Source organism: Dama dama, chromosome 4, assembly GCF_033118175.1.
Source record: "Dama dama isolate Ldn47 chromosome 4, ASM3311817v1, whole genome shotgun sequence".
In the NCBI taxonomy this organism is placed as follows: domain Eukaryota; kingdom Metazoa; phylum Chordata; class Mammalia; order Artiodactyla; family Cervidae; genus Dama; species Dama dama.
In genome coordinates this window covers 11776511-11790923 of record NC_083684.1, presented here as the reverse complement: position 1 = coordinate 11790923, position 14413 = coordinate 11776511, and the positions used below count along the sequence as shown (strand labels likewise).

General features: G+C 49.9%; 1 protein-coding gene across 5 annotated transcripts in view; it reads right to left on the bottom strand.

The window, feature by feature from the left end:
- WWOX (WW domain containing oxidoreductase) overlaps positions 1 to 14413 on the bottom strand; it is an 886744-nt gene that overhangs the window by 573158 nt on the left and 299173 nt on the right. The window lies entirely within an intron of this gene.

Genomic DNA, 14413 nt, shown 5'->3' with positions numbered 1-14413 from the left:
TAATGCCGAAGTGTTTACACATACACAGATATCTAAACCGACCTGTCTGCCTATTTTTTCTTTTACAATAGGCAGGCAGTCATCCAAGAACTGCTTCATGATACCAAAAAAAAAAGAAAAAAATCTGTGCAGAGGGGAGGGTGCTTATGCTCCAAGTTCAGAATTCTGAGGGCATTGACTGAGAACCTCTGTTGCTGACACCCAGTTGACCCTCTGCCCTGCCCGACACTGCTGACCACTAGAGGATAAAAAGCCTCACCCCATCCCCACCCCTGCGGGGCTGCACACATTTCCCTGGCTGGGTTTTAATCCAGCCTAAACATCAGTGAACCTGAGGGTGGTACCTGCTTTGCTCACTGCCCAGAGAAGGACAGCCCCTGGCTTTGAATCCTTTCTTCTGGAACATCGTGGAGCCAGAAAACACCAATTCCTCTCAGAGCCCACAAGGGTGTGGTCACACACATTCTCTCTGGGTCTGTCCTGATTGATGACAACTTTGGAAAACATTGCCTGAATAATTCATCATACAGCAAAAAAAAAAAAGCTTTGGGATTAAATGCTATGACTAGAGCTTCCAGCACAAACATCCGTGTGTTCTCCAAAGAGCCAGTCCAGCTGGATGGCGGTTGGGAAATAATCGAGGACACCCAAAATGAAATGGTCACGAGGCACCCACTCACCCCATCACATGGATGCTCGGGTCTCTCCGCCAGGTGCTCTGACACCACGTACCTGGAACCTCTTGCCGGGGGTCTGCCTGACTTGGTGGAATGGTACCCACTCAGTGAGGAGCATGCAATATGTTCTTTAAAAAGACAGAAGGAGGGGAAAGAAAGGAATGAAAGAAGGAGAGGCGAGAGGGAGGGAGAGGTGTAAAAATGTTGGCTACGTTTTCTGCGCAGTGAAACTGAACGGCCATGGGGACGATTCAATTTAATCTTGGCAACCGGGATGGAGATTTAACACCCACGCTAAATGCCAAGCAATCCATACAGTTCTTTCAAAGGCCCGTCTTTCCCCGCTGCACACACGCTCCTCGCAAACACAATTAGCAGCGCAGTGACTGTCAGCAGACGCTCGCCCAGGCTGCCACTGCTAAGCTCACTGGGGTCAGCGGGCACTCGCGCGCGGGCACCACGCACCAGGACCCTCACGGGGCACTTACCACCTCTCTTCGCGCCCTTCTGTTTCACTGCTGTGGTTTTCTAGTTGTTTTTTTTTTTTTTTTTGCTTGTTTTCCTTTATCCTTGTGCGAAATCAAAGTTTGGACCCACCTCCTCCCTTCTGCCTGTCTTAGCTCTGTCCTAAAAGACTCAAGGCAGTGAAGCCTCAAAACGGCCAGGATGCGGGGCTACTTAATCCCAGCTAGCCAAAAGCAGGAATGGCTCTTACAGCCCAGAAAGACGAAAGCTGAGGGAAGATCCCAGCCCCGCAGCGTGAAATCCCAAGGTCTCGACGTCCAGAGCAAACGGCCCCTGCGCTGCCGGGCCTTGAGTCTCCTCCTAGCCCATTCCATGGATATGGTTTACCCGCGCTGCTGTCGTGTCCTGCGCTGGAGACGGACGGATAAAGCCCAGTGGCTGGGCCTGGAGGGGAGAGGGTGGCGTGCCAAGCCACCCAGCCCGGGACGAGCAGTGGTCCAAGGGGAGCTGGCAGGAGCTCGGAGCAGCGATGCAGGGAGCCCTCCGTACACAGCACGGGGACACAGCTGCCCAGGGCCCGAGTCTCGCCGCTCGCCCCAGGCCAGCAAAGCCCCACCAGTCCCACCTGGTCCTGCAGGAGGGCGAGCTCAGGTGAAAGGCAGGCAGGTGGTACAGGGCCCAAGAGGAAGAGAAACAGAAGGGGCTGGCGGAGAGCCAGGGGCTCCCCGAGGGCCAGCCCCTCCCAGAGAGACAGCACCGTGTGCGGGAGGCCCCTCCCGGGAGAGCAAGGCAGGTGCCAAAGAACACCGCTGCCTCCCCCACGCACAGGCATTACGATGGGGCCGAGGCCCTGAGGCCCATGCCCCACCCTGGACACCGTGAACTGCTCTGGGGGAAGAACGCGCCATTTCTCATACGGAAGGAAAGAGGCCCAGATGGTTGTTATACTTGGTAAAATTCAGTTTTAATCAAACTCGGTTAATTATTGACTCAACGAGGATGAAACTAGAATAAAATCATTTTTGCCTTAAGCCAAACTATTAAGAAGCCTCATATAGTTAATAGACTAAAAATCCTCAGAATTATTCCTTTCGCCTACGTGATATTCAATCTTAACTCAATCATTATTGCGCTTATCTCTCAATGCCAATGAAGGAGAGACGGACGGCTGAGGACTTTGAATTTAAGAGAAAAAAGACCGCGGAATCGCCGTACCAAACACCGGCGTGCTCTCCACCGAATCAATAAGACAACATGACATCCCTGCTAGGTTTTCCTTATCACAGAAAGCTCCCAATTTTTGCATGTCACTAACTTCCCTTTAAGCTGAGTATATGCAGCCTTTTCTCTGTCTCTGAACCATTCCCTCACCCAGCACTGGCATTATACATATGCCATGCGAAGAAAAATGGAAAGTTTTATCACAAACTCTATGGGCAGGGCATGTGAAGCTTGGAAAAGTGGTCCCTCCAGCAAACCTTGCCCCGAGGTGGGTGGAGACGTGTTACCTTCACCCCTTACTTTATAAGCTCTGACAGCACTAGTGGCCCCACCAACAACGGGGTGAAATTTACGAAGCAGTATGAGTAAGCCTTGAAGCACAGGGCAGAAAGTGTAATAAAGTTGTTTCTATTCTCTTTATGTCAATGACCTTGACAATTTCCCCAAAATATCAAATTTTCTTGAAACATCTTTTTCCCAAGTTTTAGTACTCTCAGCATATAATTAGCCTACCTTTTATCTTTTGCCTTTTTTGAAATGTAACACTACAGTGTCTGGTGAAAGACAGTCAAGAGTGATGCCTTGGGACCCAGGCACTGCCCCAGCAATGCAGTGCTGGGCATCCACCAAGGGGACACTATAATCATGAAGACGGCTTAGATTCAATCAAGTAAGTACATCAAATATGCAGTAAGCTGCTGGTGGAGGGCAATAATAAGCATACTATTTCTGCCCACAAACCAATTATCCTAATGCCCATTCGCTATTTCAATAATTATTGTCATTGGCATAACCCCCAAACAGACCCATGGCTTAAAATTAGTTGGCTTCATGAGCATAAAACATACGAACTGAGAACCCACTACCTCAGTCTCAGATCTCTCCTAATGGCCAGTGGTCACAGTAAGATGTTACCGGTGAAAAATTCCAGCGTCAGTTACCAGCAAACTGCCAGACTCCACAAAGATGTGCTTGTTTCAGAGCTAAATGTGCTCCTCCACTTACCTCAGACTTTTTATATAAGTGTGATTATTTAAAACTCACAATGAAAAACAAACCTTGGTAAATCAAGCAGGTACCGCTACACTGCTATTTAGGATGACACCAAGCCAGAACACTGCCCGGCCAAGTGCTGGCAAGGGTGTGGGGTAACGAGAACCCTCGCCACTGCTGGAGGGGATGCGAGGTGGGCCAGCCACTGGCAATAAGGCAGTCTGGCACTTTTTACAAAACCAAACATACTCTCAGCATATAAACCAGCAACTGTGCTCTTCCGTATTTACACAAATGAGCTGAAAACTTATGTCCACACAGAAACATACACAGGATATTTACAGGTGTTTTATTCATAATTGCCCAAACGTGGAAGCAACAAAAATGTCCTTCAGCGGGCGAATGGATGAGTACACTTGGGCACATCCAGACAGTGGAATACTATTTGGTGCTAAACAACAGCAGTGCAAGCAAAAATCTACGGACCCTTGAGAAGACACGGAGGAAACGTGAATGCCTATTTCTAAGTGAAAGAGGTCAATCTGAAAACGCTTCTAATGATGGTTGTATGCTTCAGACTCCAGCTATGTGACACTCTGGGAAGGGCAAAACTGTGGAGACACTCAAGACGTCAGTGGTTGGCACAGGCCAGAGGTGAAGGGCGGGAGAAGGGAAGGGGCCCAGTGGACTCGGGGCAGTAGGACAGTGCTGGGCACATGTCACCAGACATTCGTCCAGACGCACAAACGTGCGACACAAACGGGGAGCACCAAGCGGAACCACGGCCTGCAGGGGACAGTGATGCGTCACCGTGGGCTCGCCGGCAGTAACGAATGCGCCCTGAGGGTGCGGGGCGGGGCGGGGGCTGCCCACCGTGAAGGAGGAGGTGCACAGGCGGGGGCAGGAAGCATGTGGGAAACCTCTGCACTTCTCTCAGTCTTGCTGTGACCTTAAAACTGCTCTAAAATAAATAAATAAAGCCTATTTTAATAAAAACGAAAGAAAGAAACTTGCAAAGGAACAAATTATGAGTGACACTGGAAGAAAACCTGCCACCAGTGGGTCTTTTGAGTGGATGTATGCAGTTCTGGAATCAAACCACTCTGTCCAGTCTCCTGTGTGCATGTACCCTCACCCCGGACCCCACTCACCGCCGGACAGGCCTCGGCAGAAACGTGCCTATCAGAGGGCTGCCAGTTATTCCACGCCAGGGCCAAAGGCATACGCACACACAGGGTTTGGGGCCTCAGCATTTGATACCCCCACAGCTCCCGGCAGAACCTTTCCAGATTGCACCTCCTTCCAGAGTTTGCTACTGACATCACTCTTGGCAAAAGTGAGCTTCCTTGATTTCTGAGCACGCTGTTCTCCTTCTTGAAGGTTTCGCAGAGGCTGACGGGAGAGAAGGGCGGGCCTGTGCCTTCAGCAGTGACCCGTCTTCTTCAGTGCAGATGGCTCAGGGGAAGGCGTCACGGGGTGCTGGGGTGACCTGTCCACAGCTTCGACCCTGGCCCTCAAAGAACCTCCCATCTTCGGGGTGCAGCGGTCACCAGCCCATAACGACAGAGCAACATGGTGGCTTCATGTGGTCTGCTGTCGGTGACATGTCCAAGGGGCTGAGGTTAGAAGCCACCCAGCAACCTGGCGTGTGCAAAGCACATCTTTCCTTGCCTCCCATGGCCACATGCACAAAAGCAAGGGGGACGCACCCAGCCCTCTACCACCGCCCACCTGGGGCAGCACGGGCACCTCTAGCAGCGGCCAGGAGAGCTCAACAGACCCACAGGACACCAGCCACCTACTGATGGACATGATTCCTCCCTTCAATTCCACCTTCAGTTCGTCAGAGACATGGAATTCTCTCCCAGGACTGCATTCCACAAGGACATCTTCATCTGTTTATAGCTTTAAGAAGGCAGAGCACCAAGCATGACTACAAACATGTGCTTGACTTTCAGCTGCAGGGAAATGAAGAATGAGCATGGGGAGGCAGGGTAACTCCCTTTAGAGGAGAGAGATTGTGCCTGAAGCTTCCAGAAGGTGTGACGAGGATGGGGGATAAGCCTGGGATCCTGGGGAAGCAGAAGAAAAACAGAGGGGCTGAGGGCCAAGAGGAGCCGGTGAAGCAAGGGAAAAACAGTCCAACAGAGCCATGAGCTCTAACTTTTAACTCCAAGCTCCAGAATTCTGAGAGCAAAGATGAAAACCGATCATTCGGATCCAGACACTCAGGCAAGTGTTCAGAAGACCTGGTGATTTTTCGACCTAAAATGTTCCTGTCTTAGGGAATTTCTGATAATGAGAAATAAGTTTACTGATTTTGATTCTTCAATGACAGAGTCATTTGAAAGCACAAGAGTTGTCCCTGGTTATTAAAAAAATGAAAAGAAAGAAAACCAAGGACAGGTTGGCCTAAGGTAAAACATGATTCTTTTCCCACTGCTTCCTACCCGAGCCCACCCCCAGGGGTGGTGCCTGACAAACTGCCGGCCACACATCTTCCGAGATCTTTTCCTATGCTCACACAGACACGTATTTTTTAAAATGATTCTTAATTAAAAACAATACAGATCAATGAAGCATCTCTACTTTGCAGTACATCATGTCTGGGGTCCTGACCCATGGGGCCTGGCCATGGAGTAAGACTGCTCCGTCCACGTGGTGGAGGCAAACGGGGCTGGGGTAAACCAGCGGAGGAGGAAATAACAAAGCTCTCTAAGGACGGGTCTGAAGCCCTCGGAACCGGCTGTCACCCCGCGATGGACAGCAGCCTCTTACTCCACTGACAGGCCTTCCTCCGGCTATAGGATCTCGACTGTAATTACAGGAAAGGCCATACCATAAAGACGGGGGGAGGAGCTAATTGATCAAAAGTTCAATGTGCTGACTCAGGGACCGACCGATGGCCGAGCCTTACATTTCTTTTCCTCCCAAAGCCACTGATGTACAGTCCATTAAGTGGTGACCATGCTGACCCAGGAGGTGGGGTACTTCCTACCGAAGCACAGGCACGAGCCCCCACCAGAGAGCCCAGGCCTGTGCAGTAGAAAGGTCTCTGGGTGCGGCCGGGCAGCGGGCTCTCGACAGGCTCCGCAGTGACCTGCTGCTGGTTCTGTGTTCTCTGGTGCACTGGCTGCTCTGTGTCTCTTTCACGTTTATTGACTGACCTGTCCAAGACGCAAAAGCAAAGACACAGCCTTGAGACCCAGACCTCCTCCAAGGCTCTGGTTCCCAGCTCTGTCACCTTCTGACCATCATAAACATCCAGAATTCTCACCCTGCTTAGGAAGGAAGTGTCACCTTAATCCATCCAAATGGAGAAAATTTCTGGATGATGCCGTGCCTTGCTGTGGGTAAGAACACAGACTTTAGAGGGTCAGACAACTATTTCAGCTGTGTGTTCTCGGCCTGCTTACTCACCTTCTGTGTGTCTCGGTTTTCTCACACCCAAAATGAGTGTAAGACTGTGTTGAAGTGTCCACTTATGTAAAGCACACACAAAGAGTGCCATGGTTATACAGATTTATATACATATAAGTGCACACCAAGTGCTATTCAGGTCTTAGCTACATGTATTATGTTGTTTTCATGGTGATGGCATTTATCAGAACTTGTAAAGAATGACTCTCTTTAAACACCCTGAGGATATTTTACAAATAATACACCCGACACTCTAAGGGCCTGGCATGACCGTGCAACTGCTCTTCTCTGCTGTAAGAGAGAGTAACAGACACACATTATATACCCACTCAAGTGGACACAGCTTGATGCAACAGACATGTTCCTGAAACTCTGTGCATAAATCAAACCACACTTCCACCCAACCTGGGTACGTTTGCCTCTGCAATGGGTCTTTCTAGGAATCCTTTCTGTTCCAGGAAAGCTTCTAGACCAGAACAACATGAACCACCAGTCCTAATACACAAATTCCTAACAGAGGACAGACATTTCATTACTCAGCTCCAGCTTATGGTTGGAGAGTGAGGGTCACGTCGGGCAGGCAATGGAACTCTAGGACATGCATTATCCCTTTAGGTAACTGGCTCAAAGTCTTCCCAGCCACCTGCCAGGAGGTGGGCCAAGCTCTGACAGCAAAACATCACCAGGAATAAGATACCCAGAGGTGTGACTGCTAAACAGGCGGCCTGTCTGTCCTCTTCAGGAAGAACTGGGATGCTTTCATCAAACATCACATCGCAAGGATGGCAGATAAAGAGTATCTCCCGCACTGACTGCAGACGGTTAGTGATGGCCACTTGGAGTCGTGTGCTGAGCACGACTCTGATTGATTAGTGGTGTCTGTCATGGTCAAAGGACTTGAGAGTGCATGCATGCACGCTGGTCCTCCCCAGGCCCATACTTACGGTGCACAAGTACGCAGTGATAACAGGGCTGACGCTCCTGGTAATTTGTCAAGAAGGCTACAGATTAAGGGAAAACACACATTTGGGTATGACACTGCAAATTCTCTCACAACCACTTACTCCCTGAATTATAACTCTGTAAGTTGCTGCAAATTATTCAGAGCACATAAGCACCACAATAAAACTTCCCTCCAGCCCCAAATACATACAGAAAATCTCCACATAAACCCAGTCTCCCTTAGGAGGGAAGGGAAACATGGCTTCGGTAAGTGCCTCCCAGGGGCGGGCCCTGGGTTCTGGTGCCAAGGTCAGAGATCCCTCGCAGTTGCTGTCAAGGTCCCAGACATAGCAGAGAGCGCTGACGTGAGCCACAGTCCACAGTGTGGACTGGATGCTGCATATGCTTGATCCCAACACACTGTGCAGCCGGGCTTCACACACGATGATTAAAGTGCCACCAGGAAGCAGAGGAAAGGCCTTGATTGCTGAATAGTCACTGAGGCGGGCTGTCCAGTGGACCACATCATGGGTGACCTGCCCACTGGCTAGAGGGAAAATATCAGTAACTCCAAATAAGCCTAGAGACATACATATACACACACACATGCACGTGCACCCCTTCAGAAGACACATGTCCTTCAAGACTGTGTGGCTGACGACACAGGCCTCATTCACTGGCCTTCAACTTAAAACCTCCCCCCGTCAGCTGTACACACATCCCTGTCACCTGAGGGGACCGTCTGCTGCCCTCGCTGTGGAAATGTCACCCCCCTTCTGGGTGCTCATCTAACTGTGATGTGAAAGCGGCCAGCTGGGGACCTCCAGGGGAGAATGCCAAGCGTCAGAAGTCTAGAGAAGGACCGCCAAGTACACCCCAGAGCTCTGGCTCTGCGCACTTAGAGGGGCACCCCACCACACATCAGACATTTCAGCTGCAGGGAGAAAGGCAGGGGAAGATGCAGATGAGCAAAGCCGTGAGCTCCAGAACCTCGATGCAGGAAATGGAGCGAGGAGGGAAACGGAGAGGAGGGGCGATGGAAGCAGGGGACACTCGGGCCCCAGAGGCATCTGCTGCCCGCCGCCCCCATCCCCAGATGACTGTTATTCAGAACAGCTTCCTAGGCTCAGATTCTCCAGGCATGTCAAGACCAGCTCTCATCTTCCAGCTGGCAAATAAAGAAACTTCAGGGGTGAGTCAGCCATTTCCAGTGTAACTGGACTTTGTAATTGCTCCCACACATGTACAATGCACCCTCTTACACTTCACCCCAAAACAAAACACCAAAAACCATTACATCACAAGTAGAGGCCAGCAGGAAAGGAAGGAGAGAATTGCATCCAACCACTGTTCACTGGGCACCTATTAGGTGCCCGGCCTGCGGTAGAAATGTAATAAAACACGGTCCTTTCCCCCGTGAACCATGCCATCTGATGGGAACGAAGGTGTAACTGAGGATACAGAAACGCCCACACCATTGAGGGAGGAGGTGATGCTGTCTGGGCGAGTAGAAGTCTGGGAAGACTTCATGGAAGAGGTGATAGCAAGAGCTGAGTTTTGAAGGATGAAGAGCAGTCTGATGACAGACGGATGAGCCCGGGAAGCCTGGGCAGGCAGCACGGATGGCACCAAGGTTCAGCTTGGTGAACTCAGTTCGGTTTGGCTGAGGCACAACGCTGCCCCCTGAGGGAAAGCGGCTGGAGCCATCAGCAGGCCAGGCCAGGGGCTTGCGAGCCCAACCGGGCAGCTCAGCATGGCTCTCACAGGAGCTCACAGCCGGCTGCACTCGGAGCCACAGAAACGCCCTGCTCATGAGTCCTGCCTTGCAGTAAGCAGACGGCCGTGGGGAAGGTCCCTGCAGCCCCTTCATGAAGTCAGTTTAGAGGAGAGAAGCGGTGGGCCACCGGGTGACAAGGCAACCCCACGCTGGAAGGGGCGCCCAGGGCAAGACAGGCGTGGACGTGGCTCCCGCACGATAGGGCAATGGTGCACAGCGGCTGGGTGCTCAGATGGGCATGCTCTGCAATTCTAAGGTGGGCATCTGAGCCATGAGGGAGACCTTCGCTCCCTCTAGCCTCTGCACAACCTCAGAGGGCCCTGGCTTTCTCGTTCTCTGCCCACGACAAGCCAGAAGCCAAAAATCGGCCCAACGCTGGAAACAAGTGAGTGCGGCTGACCTCCGCGGGCAGACTGTGAGTCAGTTTACAGGGACCACGGATGCCGCCAACGATGGGTGCAGAAGGAGCCCGTGCGATGACCGGAGACATAGGGGACCCGTGCAAGGACGAGTCAGCAACACGTCAGCAACAGATCACATCACTGTAAAAGCCGCTCATTATACCCCAAAGTTAGAGCAGTAACAAAATCATTCCAGTGTCAAACAACTCCGAGCCCCTTCAGGATGCTTCTATTGGTTCCCGATGGATGGTCATCATGACCCCTGTATTATCACCTCACCACTGACCTTGTATGTCCTTGATTAGGAAAAGTGGACCAGCCCTAAATAAAGGCAAACCCACTCCACCAAAAAAAAAAGAATTTTCCCCCAATCTGAACAAATCATTTAGTGTAAAAATAAACAGAACTAGAAATTGTCTCTAATAAACTAATATTAGTCTCCCCAGAGGGTTAATTATGTCGCTCCGTATTTTAAGAAGAATGTAAATTGCCAGTTTCAACAGATGTTCTTTTAAAAGAATTGGTTATCTGGGAAATGATGGGTCTTTGTTAGAGCTTACCCCAGTGGAATATAAACATTAAAATCGTCTGACTATCTGTCAGCCCCCCTCCACTAACAACTGTTACCCACACCAGTGATACACCCTGTGGTTATCGGCAGCTTTAGGGACAAGGCTTGGCAGCGAGAACCGAGGTCTCAGACACCAGACGACCAGCTTTGAGATCTAATTCCCCTTGAGCACTGCCAAGACCTCCATAGGGCCTCTGCCCATCATTACAGGCCCCTACTTGAGTGTCAAGCCAAGGGTATTTCCATCCTCACGTTTTATCCTAAAGAGTGAGACTAGGAGATCACAGAGAACCAGGTTAGAGTGCTCTGGAAATACAAGGCTTGTCCAAATTCAGTTTCGACACTGAAACATGCCTAACGTACACAACACACAAGCATACGTGTTTGAAAACTCCCTCTAAGGGAGGAATGAGAACTTAAGTATCACTGTGAAAAAGTCGTTAGAAAAACAAAATAGAGATCACGAATGTCCTTAGCGTTTTCTCCCGAAGGGCAGTGTGTAGACACTGAAAGTATGTCATCAGGAACACAGAGGGGACACTTCAGCCAAGTAATGAGAGAGAAAGAGTCCTCCATGAGTTAGTTATTCCAACTCACACAACCACCCCCGGCCTGGGGGTGTGCAGAGACCCTGGGCTCCTCGTGCCTGAGTGTCGACCTCACTTCATCTAAAGCTTCCTTGTCACCCTGCTCAGACCCACTTCACACACAGGGCGACTGAGCCTGGGGGAGATTAATGACACCTCCGTAAAATTCCACAGAAAGTGCATGCGTTATTAACCTGTCGGCAACGAGCATGAAATCTCATCTCAGTTAGAAAAGTGAGCAGACAATGACGAGTCTTCTCAACAGTTTCTGCAAAGATTAGGCACCCTGCAGAGACTAGGCACGTCCCTGTCCCCCAGGCAGGACGGGACCTCACAGCCGAGGGCCACTGTTCGAGGGGATCACCTCGATGGCCTTAAGACAAAAGGACAGTAAGAGCAGGTGGGGCTTCCTGAAGGTCTGCTCTGCATCTGAGCTAAGAAAGACACCCACTGTTAAATGTTTAATTTGAACACTCAGCTACTCTGCCGTGAGAGATCACTATGTCCATTGAGCAGGCAAGGAAAATAAGATTCGGAGAGGTGAATTCCACTGTCTTGGGGACACTCAGCTCCTAGGTGGCCCAGAAAGAACAGTCCAGGTCTGCCTGACGCACAGCCCACCCCCGTCCACCACACTCACTGTCTCAGCTGATGCCTGAAGACACAGAACACCGAGATCACCCTCCGCAGCAGTTCCAAAGGCCCTGGGCCCAGGGGAAAGATCGGGCCAGTAGAGAATCCATCCAGTCATGCTCAGAGGACATAAGGGCATCCCCAGCAGAAAAGTCAAGTCGGAAAGTCCCCTGCCTGCAGAGAGAAAGTCAAGAAAAGCCCTCTTGGGCCTAAAAAGGGGGCTTGGGTGTAACGCTATGCAGGTGGAACATGATAAAATTCCAGGGGGTGCCCTTCACCTAGACCGGGTATGAAGGGCCCCTAGAGGTGAGTTGTGCCGAACCTGCTTCTCTGCTGGGAAGGAGCGATCCTGAGCTCCGTCCCGTGCTGACTGCTCAGACTGTGCCACCTTAAAGGCTACTGGGTTAAAGCACTTCCTCCAAATAAAGAAGCACTGCTCCCATCCCCTGCATGCCCAGCCAAGGGCAGCAGGAACCTTCCAAGGCTCCCACAAGCACGCTGGCCAGGCCCCAGTGAGACACCTAGCTATCGCGCAGCTCAGAAACGAGCCTGTGATCACAGCCAGCAACAGTCAGAGGAAGGAAAGACCCAGCCCGGCGCACTCTGGAGACCCCCTTTCTTCCTCAGGAGCCCAGCACATATGCAAGGGCGCTTCTTGGGTAGAAATACTGCCTGGCTCCCTCCTGGCTAGGTCCCTGGGCAGAGACTGACTTGGTTGACATGAGGGCGCCTTATTTCCAAGTCTAGTGTTCCGGGAGGGCTGGCTGTCTCTGGAAGCTAGAGAAAGTGAAGGCTAAATACAATGGGAACATCTCTATTCTTCCTTTCCCATCCTTGTAAGTGGTTAAGAGCTGTGGCTCTGGAATAGTGGTTGTCAACCCCGGGGCAAGTGTATCTGTCAATATTTGGATACAGTTTTTATCATCCCTTCTCAGGTATAAAGGTTGCTGCAGCCTTCAGTGGGCCTAAGGCAGGGATGCTGCTAAATATCCAACAGTGCACAGGACAGAGTCTGGCAGAAAGAAGGACCCCGCGCCCAATGTCAACAGCTCCTAGGTTAAGAAACCCTGGGTTAGAAAAAACAACTACAAGAAGTCCCCAACAGACAACTGGAGGGCCCGTGAATTTTTGATTGTTCAGAAACCTCAGCGTAGGCGGCCCTGATGTTATAATGACAGACAAGCATGTCACTTCAGTGAGTGACTCCCTTCAAACGTGGGGGCCGATCCTAATATGTCTCATTAGTCCGAATCAGTCGATGGGATGTGGAAATGTGGAAACAATTCCCAGAAGCTCAATTCTGCTGATGCATCTGTTTCCCCACCCGACTCCGCCGGGGGGAGAAAATAACCAAATCCTTACTTTAGTCATTCAGGGAAACCTAGCACCTGTCTATATCAACATGCTGGAGATGAAAAAAAAAAAAAACCTGAAAAAAAAAAAAGAGATAAATTATTTATCCAGCATAAATATTAAAGAAAATTGCAAAACAGAGTCTGGTGTCACCATGCTGCTGTTACAAAATCATCTCGTTATAGCTTCTGGCAAAATGCTGTTGTCCTTAATATCAGTACAACAGAATTGTTTAGGATGTACCAGGCAGGGTGCGTGCGTCTGCTTGCTGTCGAGGACACTCAGCAGCCTGCCAACCGGCTCATCACGCCCCAGCAGAAAACTGCATAAGGATTACCTGTTAGAAGGGAGCCTGAGTTAGGAATAGACCGTGAGCTTCATCTGAACACAGGCTGCAACTGGAGACTGGCGGTCCACCAGACACACACAGGGGTACGGCTGCAGCCTGCTCTGACTCACTCGAGGCAGCCAAGACTTTCACCAGCTGTTTGTCGGATACACCCATTGTTAAGCTTTAAATTATGTCAACTGTCAATTAAACAAGCTATACAATAAAAAAGTAAGAGAGACTCAAAATCCAATACATCTGAATAATCTGAGTACGTTTAAACTGAAAATTTACTGTAATTTTTAGTATGCTAATACTTTCAGCATATTGTCTATACTCGAGGTTATTAGCATATCTGTATAATGGGTCTATACAGTGGAATTATACATGCACGTATTTATATGTATATAAGTATAATATGTATGTTGGTTGCTCAGCCTTGTCCAACTCTTTGTGACCCCATGGACTTAGCCCACCAGGCTCCTCTGTCCATGGGATTCTCCAGGCAAGAACACTGGAGTGGGTAGCCATTCCCTTCTCCAGGGGATCTTCCTGACCCAGGGATCGAACCCAGGCCTCCTGCATTACAGGTAGATTCTTTACTGCCTGAGCCACCAGTTTTAACATATATGAAATGATATGGGACTGCATATCCCAGTTTTTGCTAAAAAACTTAAATTTCTTTTTATTAAATTTTAGTGTGCTAATAATTTTAACATATTATCTATGCTCTTGAGGTCATTTATGTGTATTTACACTGTGTACAGTGAACATTTTACATAAATATATATATGTATGTGATATAAATACACAATAATCTATTTTTAATATATATAGAATGGTATGGGACCACACACTCCATCTCAGCTCTGTTTCCTAACTTCCTGCTGGCCACAGTGTGAGTATTTATCCTGCAATAATCAGCAAATACTAAAAATCAGGGCTGGCTGCCCTCCCCAAAAGCTGGATGTTAAACATTCACCAGCACACCACCCTCCCCAACACACACACACACACACACACACACACACACACCACGGGGATG